We start from the raw sequence: 18140 nt of genomic DNA on the forward strand, positions 1-18140 counted from the left end.
TAGGAATAAAAACCCAAAAGGAAAAGAAAAAGAGAACATCCATTCCTTTGAAGCGAAATTGGATTTTCAGCATTTTGCAGTTTGAATTTCACATGAAGATGACCTTAAAAACAGTGACCATTAAAACAGTTGTTAGAAAAGCGTATTATTTATACGCCATGCACTTTTGAAATAGAGGTTACAGGAAGACATGATCGTACCGTACAGTGTAACCTACTTTGAAAGGTGTAGGCAGCATAGCAAAAAATGTCCTTACATCACACTTGTCAAGAAACAGAAGTTTTATTACCAGGGAATTTCACTTTTGCTGCTTATTCTTAACACTAGTCCAGGGACGGAGAGGATTTGTTGATCTAATATAGATAGCGATGTCTTGAGTTTGTTCAGATTTATATGGACAGCATCTGGGGATCAGGAATTACATTTAAAATGTAATAAAATGCTCCTGTGCACTTTAACTTACAAATACTATACTTAAAAAAGTAAACATCAAATAATCTCAGGTATCTTTCAAGAAAATGTTGACATAGCTCAAGGAGCTCACACAGATATCTTTGAATCATTTCTAAGTAAACTTAATAAACTCATTTTCGTATTCTATTGCTGTACAATAAACTATCATACCTGGGAGAAGAAGTGATACCAAAGGCAAAAGCTCTCGTTTGCTCCAAAATGTGTTTCCTAGTTTAAAAAATGATGCTTTGTCAAATTCTATCAGAAAAGTCCATTCAAACGAAAAGTAAGAATTTTTAAAGGACAATCTATTATCAAGAGTCTACCATAAAAACAGCAGTACTCATGCACAAAAGAGCAAAATTCCCCACATCGATCTCATATTATTTCCCTAAAGTGCTCATATCATCGGCAGAGGAACTATGAGATTCTATTAGCCCAGAACAAAAGGACTTTAAGGATTTAACATCTTACTTAAACTTTTAGACTCAAAACCTTTTTCCCAAAATGTCTTTATGCCAATACTAGTAAATTCATGCAAGCGGGATTTAGAAATAACTCAAATGGACTGGCCCTGTGTTATGGGGTTAAGGGAGCCAGATCCCTTGTGGACAGCTTCGGTTTGAATCCCAGCTTCAGCAGCTTGAAAAAAATGCTGGGCACATATATATAAGTGCCCTAAATCAAGAAAGGATGCAGAATGGAGGAGAAGGGATTACAGAGGGACCATGCTCCATTAAGGAATGATTCCTCTCTGTCTCTCTCTCTCTGTCTCTGATGAGTGTATATGCCCTCTAGCAGAAGTGGGAAAATGAAAAAACAAACAAAAAAAAGCCTTAACTGAAAAAAAAAAAAACCTTCATTTTTCAAAGCATGAGTTTATTATTATTATTTTGTATATCTGAGAGAGAGTTAGCAAGAAACTCCCTTGCCCACTCAATCCATATAACATTTCTGGTGCATTTGGACTCATGGCCAGACCACTGGGAGTGCATACTCCCAGTTAGGAAGAGGAAGACATGAGTTAGGAAGAAGCCTGTCGTTCTTCAAGTCTACACAATCAAAAACAGACTTTTCTAATAGAGCTGTTAAATTCAAACTTTAGCAAACCATATTTTGAGAGATGATATTTTCACCCAGGGATTTTAACCCATGGAACCACACAACACATTGACCCAAATACAAATAGAAGTCCTTTGTATGATTTTTGAAGACATTGTTTTGGATATTCCTTTTCATTTCACTTCTTTAAAAATTTTGCCAGAGAGCATGTGTGCTCAGTGGAGAAAGAGAGGGAGAAAGTGAGAAAGCACCTATCGTGGGTTATTATAACAGTACAGTCCCTTCTCCATTTCTCCCTTCTTTCGAGATTTTGTACACACACATATAGGTGCTTAGCATGGTTTTTCAAGCCACTAGGTCCAGGACTAGAACTGTGTAGTTAACCATGTAAGATCCAGTCACCTTAACCATCATGCCCTAGGCTGATCCTTTTTTCTTTTTTCTTTTTCTTTTTATTTATTTGTTGTTTTTTGAGAGGTTTCTGCTTTAGGGTGCATGTGCTCACCAGAAAGACAGAGAGAGACAGAGAGACAGAGAGCGAGAAATCACCCCCCAGGGAGGATGGCCATGCCACAATCCCTTCTCTTCTATTCTCCTCTCAGGATCTTGGGCACACACACACATGCTCCTGGTGTGAGTTTGGATCCGGGACTCTAACCATGGTCGACTATGGGAGTCCAGCAACATAGCCATTATGCTAACTGCTGGTCCCATTCTTTTTTCTTTTTAATCACATTAACAGAAGTTTGTCTAGTGCCCCAAAGCTTCTGGTGACAGAGAAAATTACTTTCTAACACCAAACCTTGGAACACCATCATCATAATCTATCAAATTACATGTCCTGGAATTAAAAAAAAAAACCTGATATAAATATTATAGATTTATGTCATATTTTATACATACATATAATATAAAATTATAGATTATTGATTCATACAATAGATTTCATCCTAGGCTCAAAGGTACAGAAAGATGTTTGTTTAGAGCTTATACATCCTCAGTATTAGTTTGGTTTTAGTGGACGAGAAAAAAGTAGTTTTTAAGTGTCATTTTTTTCCACAATGCAATTTAATGTACTTATCTGTTCTTCATAAAGATATTAGATGGTTTAAATTTTGTGCACAGGTGTGTGTGAATGAGATAGAGAGAGAAAGCAAGAACAAAAGAGAGAGAAGGTAACATTTCCTTAGAAGTTCTTTAATCCCAAAGCCTTCCTCTGAAGTATTCCCCCAAATTGTTTTTAATTTCTCCACATGGGATTGGGAAGCCAGGCACGTGGTACAGAGCTGAACTTTGTGTGGCTTGGAACTCACAAACATTAAAGTAGCGCATTTTTCTCAAGGAGGGCCTACCATCCCTGAAGAGGGGACATTTCCTCTACGATTTTGAACCAAACGTGGAGAATTTGGCAGCTAAGAGATTTCCCTTCAGAACTCAATGAAATAAAATAGCTGCTATCTCTTAATAGCAAGCTGCAGGTTTCCATCTGTTAGGAGTACTCCGATGACTTCAAAGGCCCATTCTTATTTTTGAGCCCCTTTTGAAAACTTAAAAGGACATAAATAACTTCAAGATGGTTCAATATTTATTTGGAAAACATGTTTTCCAAAGGCTCATTTAGCAAGTTGCTACTCTCAGAAGGGAAAGAAACAACAATGCCAATTTGATTTTTGCAGGGGATATCAGTTTCGTCCAGTCAGGGATGCATTGCCCTCCCCCTTTGGTTTCATCATCAAATTTTCATTGAGGTCCTACTATGTGCCACACACAGTGCTGTGCTGAGCTCTTTTTAATTGCTCTAATAAGCAGAAATCTTTAGACTCCAACTTGAAATTTACATCTATTCAGATAGCAATGAGACACAGATTTCTGGTCATTATTCAGTGGGTGCAAAGATACATAACTGACCAAACATGAATTCGTAGATTGCAAACCAAGGAAATTACTAATCCATTCGAAGCTTCTTGGGAACTCTGATGTCCCATGAAACAAGCCTACCCTTCCTGAGGCAAAGCAAGTTGAAGGAGCTTAGCCTTCCTTTGCTGCTGTTACTGACATTGTGAATGGTGTTTTAATAGCTGGTTGGCATCAGTGTCAAGGTCAGAGATGTCAGTCATGTTCTCATGTCCAAATCAGGCCACAATTACTGCCTGTTATTTATCATTTAACATCAGCAATCTGCTCAGCGAATGTATCCTTTAGTTTAAGTAAGATTTGTTTATTTTGCATACTGTTTTTTTCCCTTCCAAAATATGACCATCAGTATTTTCCATGAAAAATCAGGCTAAAAAATATAGTCATTCTGGCCAGCAGGTGGTATGGTGGTTAAGGCAGCTATATCCCACATAACTCACTGTGTGGTTTGAGTACTGGACCTGGCGACATGAAAATTATGCCAGGTGCATGTTCATGCATGCCCCAAATCCCAAGAGGATACTGGAGGAGAAGGGATTGTGACATGGCCAACCACCCAGGGGATGATTTCTCACTTTCCCTCTCTCTGTCTCTCTCTGGCGAGCTCACATATGCCCTATAGTAAAAACTGGAAACACACACATATATATATGTATATATGTATATATACATATATATATTTATATACACACATATGTATATATATATATATATATATCTATATATATATATATGTGTGTATATATATATATATATATACACACACCCACACACACACACACACATATATATACCTACACACATAAACAGTCATATTTGAAGTTAGTACTATCATATCACATAGTGTTAACAATATGTGATTGTTTAGGAGCATATTTTGAAGAGATATTTTTCTGATCATAAGTAAATTTTCATCTCCAAAATCATTTGATAAATTATTGTTTATTATTATAGACTTTTTAAAAATAACTATTCAGTAGATTTTTTAGAAGTCTTTCACTTTTTCTCTAATCAAGTAATTCTAAGCTAGCAAGATTTCACAATCTGAATAATTTTTTTGTTCCTCTTAGGGCCTAAGTTGATTTTGCAATCATACTGAGCTCTCATTAAATTCCCACTTTGTTTGAGATTGAGTTTGTGACCAATCATAAACACATTTCTTAGCCTTTCTGAGTCTCTGTTTTCTTGCCTGTTAGGTGGAAATAACAATGTCTGTCTCACTGAGTTGTAGTGAAAATTAAAAACAATTAGCATGGTGCCTGGCACAAAGCATATGTTAGGTGCAGGACAAATGTAGGTAAACGATAACAGTACAAATGGAATTAATGAGTTTTGGTTTTCACAACTGTAAAATCACAATCTCAAATTGTTGAATAAGCAACGATGATATTATTTTTTATTACATGAATGTCTACATGTACATCTAGAAAAATTAATTATTGTTTACCAATTCTCCATTCTTCTCTAATGTGGACACACCAAAAGATTGCACTCTCCTGAAAGTTAGGTTAAACTCTGTGATCAGTGTGGGCCGATGAAATAAAGATAAGAGTAATATGTACTTCTTAGGAGCTTTCTCAGTTTGTTTTGTGCTGCTAAACAGAACATCTGAGATTGGGCAATGCATAAACGAAAGAAATTAACTTCTTACAGTTCTGGAGGGTGTGAAGTCCAAAGTCAAGGCACCAGCATCTAGCAAGGCCTTTCTGCTGTGTCCTCCTTGGTAAAGAAGAAAGGACAAAAGGGAAATAAACTCCCTCCAACAATCCTCTTTATAAGGATGCCTAATCCCATTCATGAGGGACATACTGTCACAGCCTAACCAACTCTCAGATACCCCAGCCATATTACTGACCCATCGGTAACACCTGGAGTTTGGAAGACATACACACCCAAAGCATAGCAGGAGCTGTAGTACTTAATGCCTTGATGCTTGAAGCTGCACCCTTCATATCTTGCTGCAGTAATTGTGGAAGCAAATGATGACCTGGGGATGTTCCAGAATAAAGCAGTCTGGATTGCTGAGCCAGCCCATGGAGCATAGCTGCCCTGGGAAATTATCTGGGCCCCTCGTCAACTTTGGGTGAAAAATAAATGCTTGCTGTGCTGGTATTCTGAGATTGTTTATTGCTGAAGCATAACTAGCCTGTGCAGATAGACAGATTGCTCGATCGATTGATCAATCGATAAAATATAGATACAGTACAAAAATTATAGAAAAATAGTAGGAAGATGCCATTGAGTTGTTAGCATTTGTACAGATATTCATATATTTCTTTAAAAGACCTTTGTTCTATTTCCCTTCTTGCTCCCACATGTTCTTGCCTTCAATTGTTGATAAAAACAGTGAGTTGGTTTATTAATTCAGGGAAGGTCATAAAAATGATCCTTGAGTCTAGGATTGCCATTGTGGGTTAAAAAGGAAAACCCTTCTGGGACCAGCAGATGGTGTAATGGTTATGTTGCTGGACTCCCACATAGTTGACCATGGTTTGAGTCCCTAACCCAGCAGCTTAAAACTCATGTCGGGGATGTGTGAGCACACACCTAAAATCCCAAGAGGAGAAGGGAGGAGAAGGGACTGTGGCATGGCCATTCTCCCTGGCAAGTGACTTCTTGCTTTCTGTCTCTGTATTTCTGGTGAATACACACACCCTATAGCAAAAATCTCTCAAAAAAAAAGAAAAAGGGGAAAATTTTTCTACAGATCCAAAATGAAAGATAAGAAACTGGAAAGCAGTGCATTAAAAAAGTTTCAAGACATACTTTTGAGCCATGAACTAATTATTAAGTGAAAATACAGTTGATTAAAATGAACTAAGTAAGTATATATACATATATATATATATATACACAAACACACACACATACATATATGTACTTCAGAAAGTTTGTAGAAAATGAAATTAAAGTATGTGTTTATTAAGGGACAAAACTTTTGAAATACCTGCCTAGTTTTATCGTAATATGCATTTTCCATAGATTTTTGATTATCCCTTATCTATTGAGTCATCAGAAAAGTCATGATGCATTTTCGCATAGAAACACACATCATGACTTTTCCGATGACCCAATATGAACCAGAGCAAGAAGAAAATAAACTTGATAAACTACAGTAAAAGTTTATCTTGATTAGTTCGAAATTCTATGGAATTTCATTAAATCATGATTTATGATGAATATGATATTCTGTTACTTTTATCTCTCTCTCCTTCTCTTTTTTGTTTCCTTTGTGTGTGTGTGTGTGTGTGTGTATGTGTGTGTGTGTGTGTGCATGTGTGACCTAAGACAAGATCAAATACTTATTCTTGCATTGGTTGCACTTGTGAAAGATGATCCATGAATCAGTGATAGGGAACAAGGTCTCTACCAATAGAGAAATACAAGCATGAATAGCAAAAATATATGTTCTCTGTAAGGATATATTAAATTCATTAGAATAATACAGGTTTATATGTACTTTGAGGATTTTTGTAAAACTATTTTTAAGTATTATTGCATTACCAGGTGTCTTATGCTTCTCTTATTCTCCAGGTAATTCTTCTAAAATTATGTTTCAGTTATTGCATACATGGCACTGCTAAAGTCAGGAAAATTAAAATGGAAAAAAATATAAAAACCTATTCTACTTTATATAAAAAAGTTCCTCCAGGATCAGTGGAAGGCGTAATGGTTACATCATTAGACTCCCACGTGGTCGACTGCAGTTTAAGTCCCAGAACTCATTCTGGGTACGTGTGCATGTAATGCCCAAGATCCCAAGAGAGGAATAGAACAGAAGGGACTGTGGCCTGGTCGTCCCCTCTGGAGGATTATTTCTCACTTTCTCTCTCTGTATCTCTGTTGAGTATGCACACCCTATTGCAAAATCCCCCCCCCCCCAAAAATTAAAAACTCACGCCAGGCATGTGTGTGTGCAAGCCCAAAATCCTGAGAGGAAAATGGAGGAGAAGGGATTGTGGTATGGCCATCCCTTCTAGGGGTGATTTCTCACTGTCTATCTCTCTGTATCTCTCTGTCTCTCCAGTGAGTACACACACTCTATAGCAAAAAATTTCTCTTAAAAAAAAGTTCCTCCTGAATATATTCTTTTTCTGTGCTTGTCCATTTTTGTAGGCATACATTAGCAGTTGCAATCATTTTATAAATATGCTTTTTGTGTTTATTTAACTTCCATAACAGCCATTTTAAAAATATTGTTATGCATTTTCCTATTTCTCTTCAAGGAGAGTTTCATTATTATTTAGAACTATTTATTGGTTTGAAAATATCCTTATATATAGCAGTTAAGTTTTCCCATTTCCCCTTTTGTCCTCACCACCATTTTCTATATGTTGCCTTCTCTAACTAGAGATAGCAATTTTAATAACAGATTGACAGGTATTTGAGATCTATCAGTGTTGGTAATACTGCATATAATTTGCAACTACACATTTTTAAAGGAATAGGGAAAATTAAAGTAGGTACAGATGGAAACAATAAAAATGATTAAAGCATGGGGAAATAAGACCTCTGAGGAAAGATAAAAGGACATGAGATTATTTATTCTTCAGAAAAGAAAACTAAAATCTGAAGGATAGTTTTAGAATGCTCTTTAATAATGTGCCAAATTATCATAAGAACTGTTTCTAGTGGTTTTTCTATTTTGTAATAGAACATGAATAAATGAGTTTAAACTGTGATTAGGTGGGCATAAAGATCCTATGATGGCATACCTCTGGGATAAAGCAACAAGGAAAACTCATCAAGGGAACTTTTGAAGGACACAAAATGCTCAGGTGTTCCCCCAGTTGACGAGAGAGAAGTGTCTTGCCACATGCGGATTTAAGTTCCACTCGGCCTTTCTCCAGGACACTGTGTTTATTTTTCCAAAGTGTCTAGCATACATTCTCTATAATTATAGCATCTGATTCATGTATCGATGTTGCAGACATAAAATATCATGATGACAAATTCTTCTCACAATGGACACCAAGCTTATCCTCCACTTAGTCCCCAAACCCGCCTCCTCTTCCCTGGACACTTGGGTGCCTTGGAGCACCATAATCACAAGAAACAGAGAATCCTTGCCAATGTTATTCTGCTTGGCATCCATCACAATCCAGTTTAATCAGCACATACAGCTAGCTACAAAAATGTAGATTTCACAAATGAAATGTTTTTGGGAGACTTTATAACAAGAAAAAAATATATTAGGTTGTCAGAAAAGTTATGACGCATTTTTGCATAGAAAAATACATTGTGGCTGTTCTGACAGCCCGATACCAACTAGCTGATTTTTCAGTATCAGTATTCTATCATTTTTCTCGATGTCGTTTTATAAAAATTGTTTTCTTGGAGTCATTTCTTGCTTACCTCATTTAAAATACAATCCTAAGGTCTTAATATCCCTCACAGTACCCTTTGTCACAGGGAAAACAAACTTTCTGTTAGAGGCCAAGGACTTCTTCTCATCATTGACTTCAAAATTATTCTATTTGTAACACCAAAATTATTTACATTTCTGAAAAACTAAGAATCACACCATTTTGGATTTTCAAATGGTTTTTCATTCAAACTGTGACTCACATTCTATGGGCCCAAATCCTGGCTGAGACACCCATTTAGGAGCTTTGGGGAAATTCTTTCTGTGATTCGATTTCTTTAGTTGCCAAATTTTGGACCCGCATGCACAAGTGCCTGCTGTGATTTTCAGATTACGAGGTCCAGGACTTGAACTGTGTTTGGCCATGTGGGAGTCCAATGCCTTAACCACTGCACTGCCTACTAATCCCTGTACTGAAAGATTTTGCCATTCAAACCATTTTAAACTACTGCTCATTTTTGGAGTCATGGTTTGTTATACTGTTAAAAAATCATTGATATGCTGATGTTTACAATAGCAATTTTAGTAATCTGTACTTTCTTATAAAACCCTTGATTATATTGAAGTCTCTAAATTTTAATAATATTGATTAATAATAAAAGTTAAAGTAAAATGATCAGAGATTAAATGATCAGTTAAAATAAAATGACCTGGTCTCTTTTCAGAGGTCTCTGAAATGTCTCATTTTAGAATTTTGATGTACAATATTTTGTGGCCAATATAAAACATTTTGGCAAAATTTCCAAAGCTCCTGAAAAGAAGAGGTAGTTTCTGGTTTGGAAGGAAAGTATCAGATACTTGAGAAAAGGGTGACATTTGTTTGTTAAGTTCTTTCACTCCCACTGTGTGTGTTTGGTTTTTTTTAATATTTATCGGATTTTTTTTCCCTAGACTTTCACATTTTTTCATTTGACTCTGTGATTTTTAGTAATACAAAATCACCTGTTCAGTATTGTCTTGAATGCCAGTTTTTCATTTCACTTGCTTTCTTTTGTGTTTGCTCATGTTGATTTGTGTCATATATTTTTGTCTTCCATTATTTTTAGCTTCTTTCATCTTTTAGCACCTTCCCCAGTAAAAAAGGATAAAATTTAATATGATTCTTTGACTCAAATTTTAAAGTATTTATCATACCATGGGAAAGTTTAAAGCAGTCACAGATGTCAAATTATATTTGTTGTTACAGTTTATTAAACTTACTGCTTTTTATTATTATTTTCATATCCTTGTAATAGATTAGTTCAGACTACTGTCACTTTAGTTTTACTGGTTACTATTATGATTAGCCAAAATCTACTTGCTTTTATTTTTCCTCTAGTTATGCATGACAAGAGTCAAGAATCATAGGCTACATATTCAGAAATTTGGCTCATTTTTACGTCTTTCTTCTTTCTCTCCCCAGTTATTAGTTTTTATTGATGTATCTGAAATTGTTTAAAATTATAATTAAGAAATCATTACTTTCACATGATTTGTAAAACTTACTCATTTTTTTCTTCCTTTTTTTTTTTTTTTTTTTTGGTATTACCAGTGGGTGCAGACACTCACCAAACAGATAGACAGAGAAAAGAGAAAGAGAGAAAAAGAAAACGCCAAAACAGGGCATGTCATGCTGCAATCCCTTTTCCTCCATTCCTCTATCTTGTTGGGATTTGGAACATACACACTTGGCATGTTTTTCAAGCCACCAGGGCCAGGATTTGAACTGTACAATCAGCCAGTGAGATCCAACTCCCTTAACCACTAAGTTACAGGGCTGGCCCTCCTTCCTATTTTCAAATCTCATTGAATGCAAATCTTTTAGTATCTCAAAATTCCCATTGGAGTCACATTTACTCTGAGTCATCTGTGGTTCGGCTGAGCAATTTCTCAAGTTTATCTTTTCTTTCCTCAAATTAGCTGCCTGCTGGTTCAGGGTGACAGTGACCTCCCTCTACTTGCATTTTCCTTTTCATAAATGGCTATTTTCTTTAGCTGCACACCCTTCCCTCATTCCTCACAGCATTCTGCTTCTTACTGATGTCTGCTTCACCAAGTATACTCACCTGTCTAAGAATTTCTGGGCATTTCCTTGTTTTCCGCACAGGACTTGTAGCATTTTCTCCTTCACTACCCTCCTTTTTCATGAGAGAGGAGTTAGAATTCAGTTTTTGACTCTCCTAAGTGCTTCCTTCTGGTACTTAGCCCTTCTCCTCCAGAAAGTCTTCAAAGATGATATCGGTTGTGGTGACATCAGCTCCCTAACTTTAAGTGGTACTGTCCGCTTTCCCTGTAATGATGGATCGTTTCCATGTAGAGTTGCCAAAGAAGCAACAGGAGGTCCAGTTCAATTTGAATTTCAGGAAAAACGATGACCTTTTTTTTTTTTTTTTTTTTAGAATAAAAAAAAGGCCTTTTTTTTTTTTTTTTTTTTTTTTTTTTAGAATAAGTATGTCCTATTTTTTTGTTTGTTTTTGTTTTGCTTCTGTTTTTTTTTTTTTCCTAAATCTATCTATCTTACTTCCAGTGGGATCTGTACTGTATCATCTAATCAGATGTGACTTTTCTGGGCACATTTGTGCATACTTTGAATCTCCCTCCTAATACATCCTCAGTATGGTCAGACATACTAATTTTGTCAAAGTAGTGGGTGTCAAAAGGTACAATGTTGTGGTTTACTTTGCATTTCCCAAATTATTAGATGTTAAGCATCTTTTCAAGTGATTGTCATTGTTCCCTCTTCAGTACATTATTTAACTTTATTCACATAATTTTTGAAAGCTTGTCTTTTTCTTATTGTAAGAGTTCTTTATATATTCTAAGAAACTAATACCTGTACATTGTATTGGGTCACTGAAAAAGCCATGATGTATTTTCCATGTTTTTCTATTGCAAAAATGTGCCATTATTTTTCTGATGACCCGCTATATAATCAGATATTGTCTTTCAGTTAATATTTGTTAGATCTTAGTTCATTCAAATTTTGTTTACTAAAATTATTTAGTTGGAATTCAGACTCAAGTAGAAAACTTGAAAACAATAGACTTATCTACCTTAGATAGATTTATTTCATTTTATAAAGAGAAAAATGAGAGATTAAAATATATATCTAAGTTTACCGTACTTATAAATGGCTCAAAGAAAATGATAAATTGGGTCTTATGATTTCTGGCCTACTGATTTGGATTCATACCAACATATTCTTCACTGAGCTTTGGTTACAGTTGTATTTTTTAAGGGGGGAAAAAGACACACCCACACTTAATTCCTTGTGTCTTGAATTATGTATATATTGATTTCATTTTTTGAATCAAAGTTACACTTAGGTGGAAAAGTATCTTTGGGGAATTATCCTTTCTTCCTCTGCTCTCTTCTGCTAGGTTTCATTTGATAGCCATGAACTGTGGATAAAGAATAAATATGGCTCTCCTGTACCCTAGGACCGTCCTCTGCCTTATTTATGTCTGACCTGGCCCAGCACTGCTGACCTTGGAAAGTTTAATTGAGGCTGGAATTATATGGCACAGCTTGAGGCCACCTGGATTTAGAGGGTGCGACATACACAAAGACACACACGCACGTTGACCATGCAATGGCCTGATGAGCTGAGCATTCATGTGTGTGTGCGTGTGTGTGCACGCGTGTGTGTCCTTATCTCTGCTGAAACGACAACCGTAAAAACAGCGAATTGTAATTTTTCCTGGGAAGACTTCCTATAAACAAAATAAATATACCTACATTCCTCTCTAATTAAAACGTTGATTTTACTTTTTAAATAAGTGCAGAATTACTCAAATATGGAAGCTATTAAGATGAAAAAAACAACAAAGCAACAGTTAAGTGTGACTAATTCAAGACATAAGTACTCTGTGAAATATTTAACAATTTTGTAATAGTTCAAGTGCTTAATAAATGCTGACCTTTCTACTATGTCATTAAGATGATTTAATAACATAAAGCAAACAAAAGTTTTGTTAATTGATTTGTTTTAGATAATCAATTAATTGTTTTAAAGCTGAAATAAATGGTCAATTACCCCCAAAAATTGCCTATTATATTTAATAAGATTATGACCAAGACTTCAGATATGATTTGTACATGAAACCAAAGATGCTGTGATTGAGAAGAAAAAAATTAAATTAATTTCCTTGTTTATTAACTAATTAGATATAAAATCAGTTGCAGTCCTGCCCATATAGTCCCCAATTATCTTTTTGCTACATAGTAGATTTTGAATTCTTTTAGTTTGAGTGTCATTGTAGATAAATTTGAAAATTAAAGCAGGCAATGTTTAGATATGCAAATGTTATCTAATTAAGCAAATAATTTTGTCATTATTTTCAGAAATATTACACATCCTGAGTAATTACTTAATAGCATGGGAAAGACCAAAATATTTGACAAAATACTTCCATTTTGAAGATATATAAAACTCATTCTTTTGTTTCATTCAGCACAACTAAAATGAATCCCAAATGTGCTCTTTAAATAACCGCAGAATAAGATTAAATGGACCAACACATGATACTTATTTATATGATATATAGATTATATATGTGTGTATATATATATGTACTATATTTATATTATATTTATAAATATAAATATATGTGTATATGCACATATATGTGTGTATATATGTACACACACACACGCACACACACACACATATATATATATGTATACACCTGTAGACGTCTTGTCTGTCTTTTTTTTTAATTTTGCCAAAGGGGACACGTGTGCTTGTCAGAGAGAGAATTAGAGAGAGGGAGAGAGAGAAAGACAGAGAAAGCATCCCCCATAGAGAATGGTCATGCTGCAATCTCTTTTCCTCAAGCCACGGGGTCAGGACTCAAAGTGCTCAATTGGCCATATGGAATCCAGTCACCTTAAGCACCATGTCACCAGCTGGCCTAGACAATTTGCCTTTCAATAACTAGAAATTTAGGGAAAATTTTGCCTCTCTCTCTCTCTCTTTTTTTTTTTTTCACAGAGAATCTTACAGAGATGAACGATACTCAGAGTTAGTGAAACATGAAGGAAAGCTCAAGTTTGCCCACAGGGCATTCTGGAATTCTTGAGTCACACACATAGAAGCTGGACAGATGATTGCACCCATATGCACCCATATAAACTCACCCACAATGAGGGTTAGAGCTGTGAATGAAACTCAAGATGCCATCAAGTTACAGCATGGCTTCACTAATCAATATCGTAAATAAAACTATTTTAAAATTAATTAATTGTAATTTTAAAATTAATTTAAATTTTAAAAGTAATTACTTGTATTTTAAAATTTTTAAATTAATTAAGTGTACATTTAATTGGAAATTAATTAATCATAATTTTAAAATTAATTTTAAAATTAATTCTAAAATTAATTCTCATAGTGACAGCATGCTCTTTCACTGGAAAATTGTTTCTCATATAATGTAAAGTTCTGAGTATATAAAACATACAAGAATTTTTTAAAGAATTATTTATTTAATTTTATTCATGTCATTATTATTTCTTAATTTACCAGAGAAAGTGGGAAAGTGGGAAAGCAAGCCGCCAGGTCCAGGACTCAAACCATGGTCAACCATGTAGGAGTCCAGCACCTCAACCACCATGCCATCTGCCAGGCCCCGTACATTTGATTTAAAAAAATTTAACCTCAATGATCAAATTAAGAAGTAAAGAAAGAAAAAGGATTTCTATCCACATTTGGCCAACAGTCCCAGGTTTTATAGATTTTGTTTTGTTGGGCAGCCCTGACAAATTAGATGATGCTAATAATTGTATTTCAATCTAGAAATCTGAATTGACAAATAGAAATAATAAATCAATGATAAGTATGCTAATTAGCACTTCCAGAACACTATGCACCAGACACTATCCTCAACACCTTACACATAGTCATTCATCTAATTGTACTTACTCATTAATCAAGTATTTCTGCGTGACATAAGAAGGAACTTTATGTGTCTCTCCAGTGATAATGCTGAAGCAGATTTTTCACATCAATAGTAGAAAACATGGCCAGCGAGGTGTCCAGCCTTTGTCCAATTCACATTCATTTCTTATTCTGGGTCACAGCACAGAAGCCACAAAGATTTATGAGAACCCTGTTTATAAATGAGTGGAAATGTTCTGTTGATATCAAATCTTAAATTGTTTTCAATAATAGAGCTAGATAGTTTTTCAAAGAGCAAAATAAACAAACAAAAAAAAACTTCTAAAAATGACCAGAGTTAGATTTTTCTAGGTGAAACAATTCTCTAAACATCGTAATTGTTAATTTGGAGAGATTCAATTCTCATTTCCAGTTTCCAAATAAGCCTGAATTGCCCAATACCTTCTGAACACTACCTTCTTCCACGGTTTAGATAAATCTGAGATTTGGTAACCGAAAATAGGAAGATATGTAACCCTCAAACTACTTTAAAAAAAAAAAAAAACAGGTGTTGGAGTATTACAATATGTAACCCTCAAACTACTTTAAAAAAAAATAAACAGGTGTTGGATTATGACCTTAAAAGTGTCATAATAATTATTCATAGCACCTAATCCTGATGGGCTCTGGCTTTCCTTGTTGATGGTTATATTAGTTCATGATTTGATAGCCAGAATTAGTGAGATGTGGCCTAAGAACAAGCTATGGCCAAGAAGAATCTGTTGTCACGTTCAATAGAAATTATTCCTGAAAGTTGATTATGCTGCTGTTACCCCCTCCCACCCTAAGCTGGCAGGAATCCTAGTATAAAGAATTATATAAGACTTTCTCTGTTCTTTTTCAGTCTATTGAGATACATAAATATGGTGATCTTAAATTATCCGTAAAAGCGCTTTAAAATATCAATTCAACTAGATAAAAGGTGCGTATACACATATCACATAAGAACAAAGCTAGAATAAAATGAAATAGCTTGAATACCTACTATCCAAATAGAGTGATCTTTTCCTTCCATGGGCCATCCCAAGACAGACATAAACTAGTGTGAGGGATGCTGAGGTTGACAGATGTGCAATTTATGCAGGGAGACATTTTATGACTCAGAGCTATTGCCCTCCAGAGATGGAGCAGACACCATGGCCCACTTCACTCGAGGCCACAGAGCACACTCAAGTTGCAAGACCCAGAGGTGCCGTCATCCTAGGGAACCACTAGACTCCCTTTGTGTCCAGATCTCCATCTCTCTCCCTTCCCTGAGGCACGGAGATGGTCTACATGAATCTATGCAAATTCACTGGGGCGGGGAGTGGGGGAGTCACCTTTTTAAGACCTGTCTGATTTAGGTAGATTTAGATTCCACAGCAGAACATGAAATATCAGTACGACCCATTACTCACAGTACCTTGGGATCATTGGAGAATCAGATACACTTACAACAATAATAGAAGGAGGAGAGCTGAAAACACCAGGACATTTTCCTAAAGAACCTCATAAGCAAAGTTCTTGCTCTGACTATTATTATGATCATTATTATTCTTATTAATCTGCATCTTGATTCGCCGTCATTCCTATTGTGTCACTTGTGATTTTTACCACAAGGCATCCACGCACGTTCATGAGGTCACTTCCTTCAGTGTGTAAATGAAGGGATTTATTCAAATGATGAGTTTTACCAAATGATTCAGATGCGATCAATCTGAAGCTATCATATCATTAATGTGACGTTTGCAACTGTGACTAGAGTCCCTGCATTGACGAAGACTATACATTTATAGCGAGCAATATAGGGACAAAAGTGCTGGGATCGGGAAAACATTTTTGGATTTCTTATTTATTACATTTTTAATAGAAACTCAGAGAAAGCCTTATCTGCTGTCATTTGGTTTAAATTCCACAGTACTTTTTGTATTTGACCAAATTCCCTTATCTCTTATTTCCTTGTATTCTGCTGTGCCAGCCTCCTAGCAGTTGATATACTTATCTGTGGTTTTATAATAAAGTTTTAGCTTCTACTGAGGGAGAAGAGAAAAAATAGAAAGAAAAGGAAAAGCTGTTCCTTAGATAGTAAATATACCAGCTGCCTATGTCCATTATACGACTTTGAAATAGCTGCCCGTTCTCGGCATATATGGGAAGCTTCGGAGGTTAGTTTCACGCACCTGACTTTGAGGTTCACATCGCACCTAGTGTCATAGCCTCTGATTTCTTTCTAAAACGAGAGACAGATATTATCTATGAAATGTAACAAAGGGAAGAAAAAAAATAATGTAGACACCTCCCTCTCCCCAACACACATACACACACACACACATACACACACACACACACACACACATTTACACATATACAGTAAAAAAGAAATAAAAAGAGGATGGAAGTCATGTACTCCCAAGATACCTTTCTGGGGTTTCTTTGCTTGTTTTTGTTTCATTTTTTTTTTCTTCAGTCAAAAGCGAGCTATTATCTCTGTTTCAAAATTGAAGAAAAATATAGACAGTTTTTATAGTAAAAAAGAAATAAAAAGAGGATGGAAGTCATGTACTCCCAAGATACCTTTCTGGGGTTTCTTTGCTTGTTTTTGTTTCATTTTTTTTTTCTTTAGTCAAAAGCGAGCTATTATCTGTTTCAAAATTGAAGAAAAACATAGTTTTTATCATGTCTTCCCAGTTTGATATGAAATATTTTGGAAATTAAGAAAAATCAAAATCAAGTTACATCCATGTGGGAAGAAGCTAGTTACAATCCAGATGATCTAAAGTCATGATCAAGGGTCAATTCTACAAGTCTCATGGTCCTTATGTGAGGAGGTGACGTGGAAACTCCCTAACCAATGAATGTACTAAGTACTTGTGGACAGTAGCGTTCTTTCAATGGGTTGTAGAAAGGCAAGTTTTTCATACTGGTTAGTGATCTAGGGAAATCTGATCCAATAAGCAATCCCAAAGCAAAGCATTTATTCTATGCCAGACCCTCTCCCTGGTACTGGCTCTTGTAGAGATGAAAAGATTAACACTAACCTATAATTTAGAATTACATCACCATATGCCAAATGTAAAACTTAGTTATCAAGTAGACTCTTTGGCCTGGTGATTAAGACAGCCATAACCCATGCAGCTGACTGTGTGATTCATTTCCTGGACCCTGCAGCTTGGGGTGGGTTCTCTCTCTCTCATTCTCTGTCTCTCTCCAGTGAGTACATGCACATACACACAAACACACACTCATATACAATTTACTTATCTGATTTTTGAGTCTTTCTTATCTCATCTGTAAAATGGAAAACTTGCTCCTGTTCTGCCTGAGGAAGGAGACTGATCACAGGCTATTTTGGAATTCCTGATGAATGGGTCACTTTATGACTTAGGCTGTTTTACTGGTTCTATGGACCCAAATAATATTCTATGAGAACACAGGGCCCAACTGAGCCTGTTT

At 35.5% G+C, this 18140-nt stretch overlaps 1 long non-coding RNA gene across 1 annotated transcript; it reads right to left on the reverse strand.

Moving 5' to 3' along the window:
• Positions 1-332: 332 nt before the first annotated feature.
• Positions 333-16919, reverse strand: LOC102474165 (uncharacterized). Its single transcript, XR_333709.1, has 4 exons — positions 16868-16919; positions 14694-14880; positions 625-681; positions 333-404 (listed from the first exon to the last, which is right to left on the reverse strand). It is a non-coding gene; the product is annotated as an uncharacterized LOC102474165 (long non-coding RNA).
• Positions 16920-18140: the final 1221 nt, after the last annotated feature.

The sequence above is a fragment of the Tupaia chinensis genome, unplaced genomic scaffold (assembly GCF_000334495.1).
Source record: "Tupaia chinensis unplaced genomic scaffold, TupChi_1.0 Scaffold000078_1, whole genome shotgun sequence".
Taxonomy (NCBI): domain Eukaryota; kingdom Metazoa; phylum Chordata; class Mammalia; order Scandentia; family Tupaiidae; genus Tupaia; species Tupaia belangeri.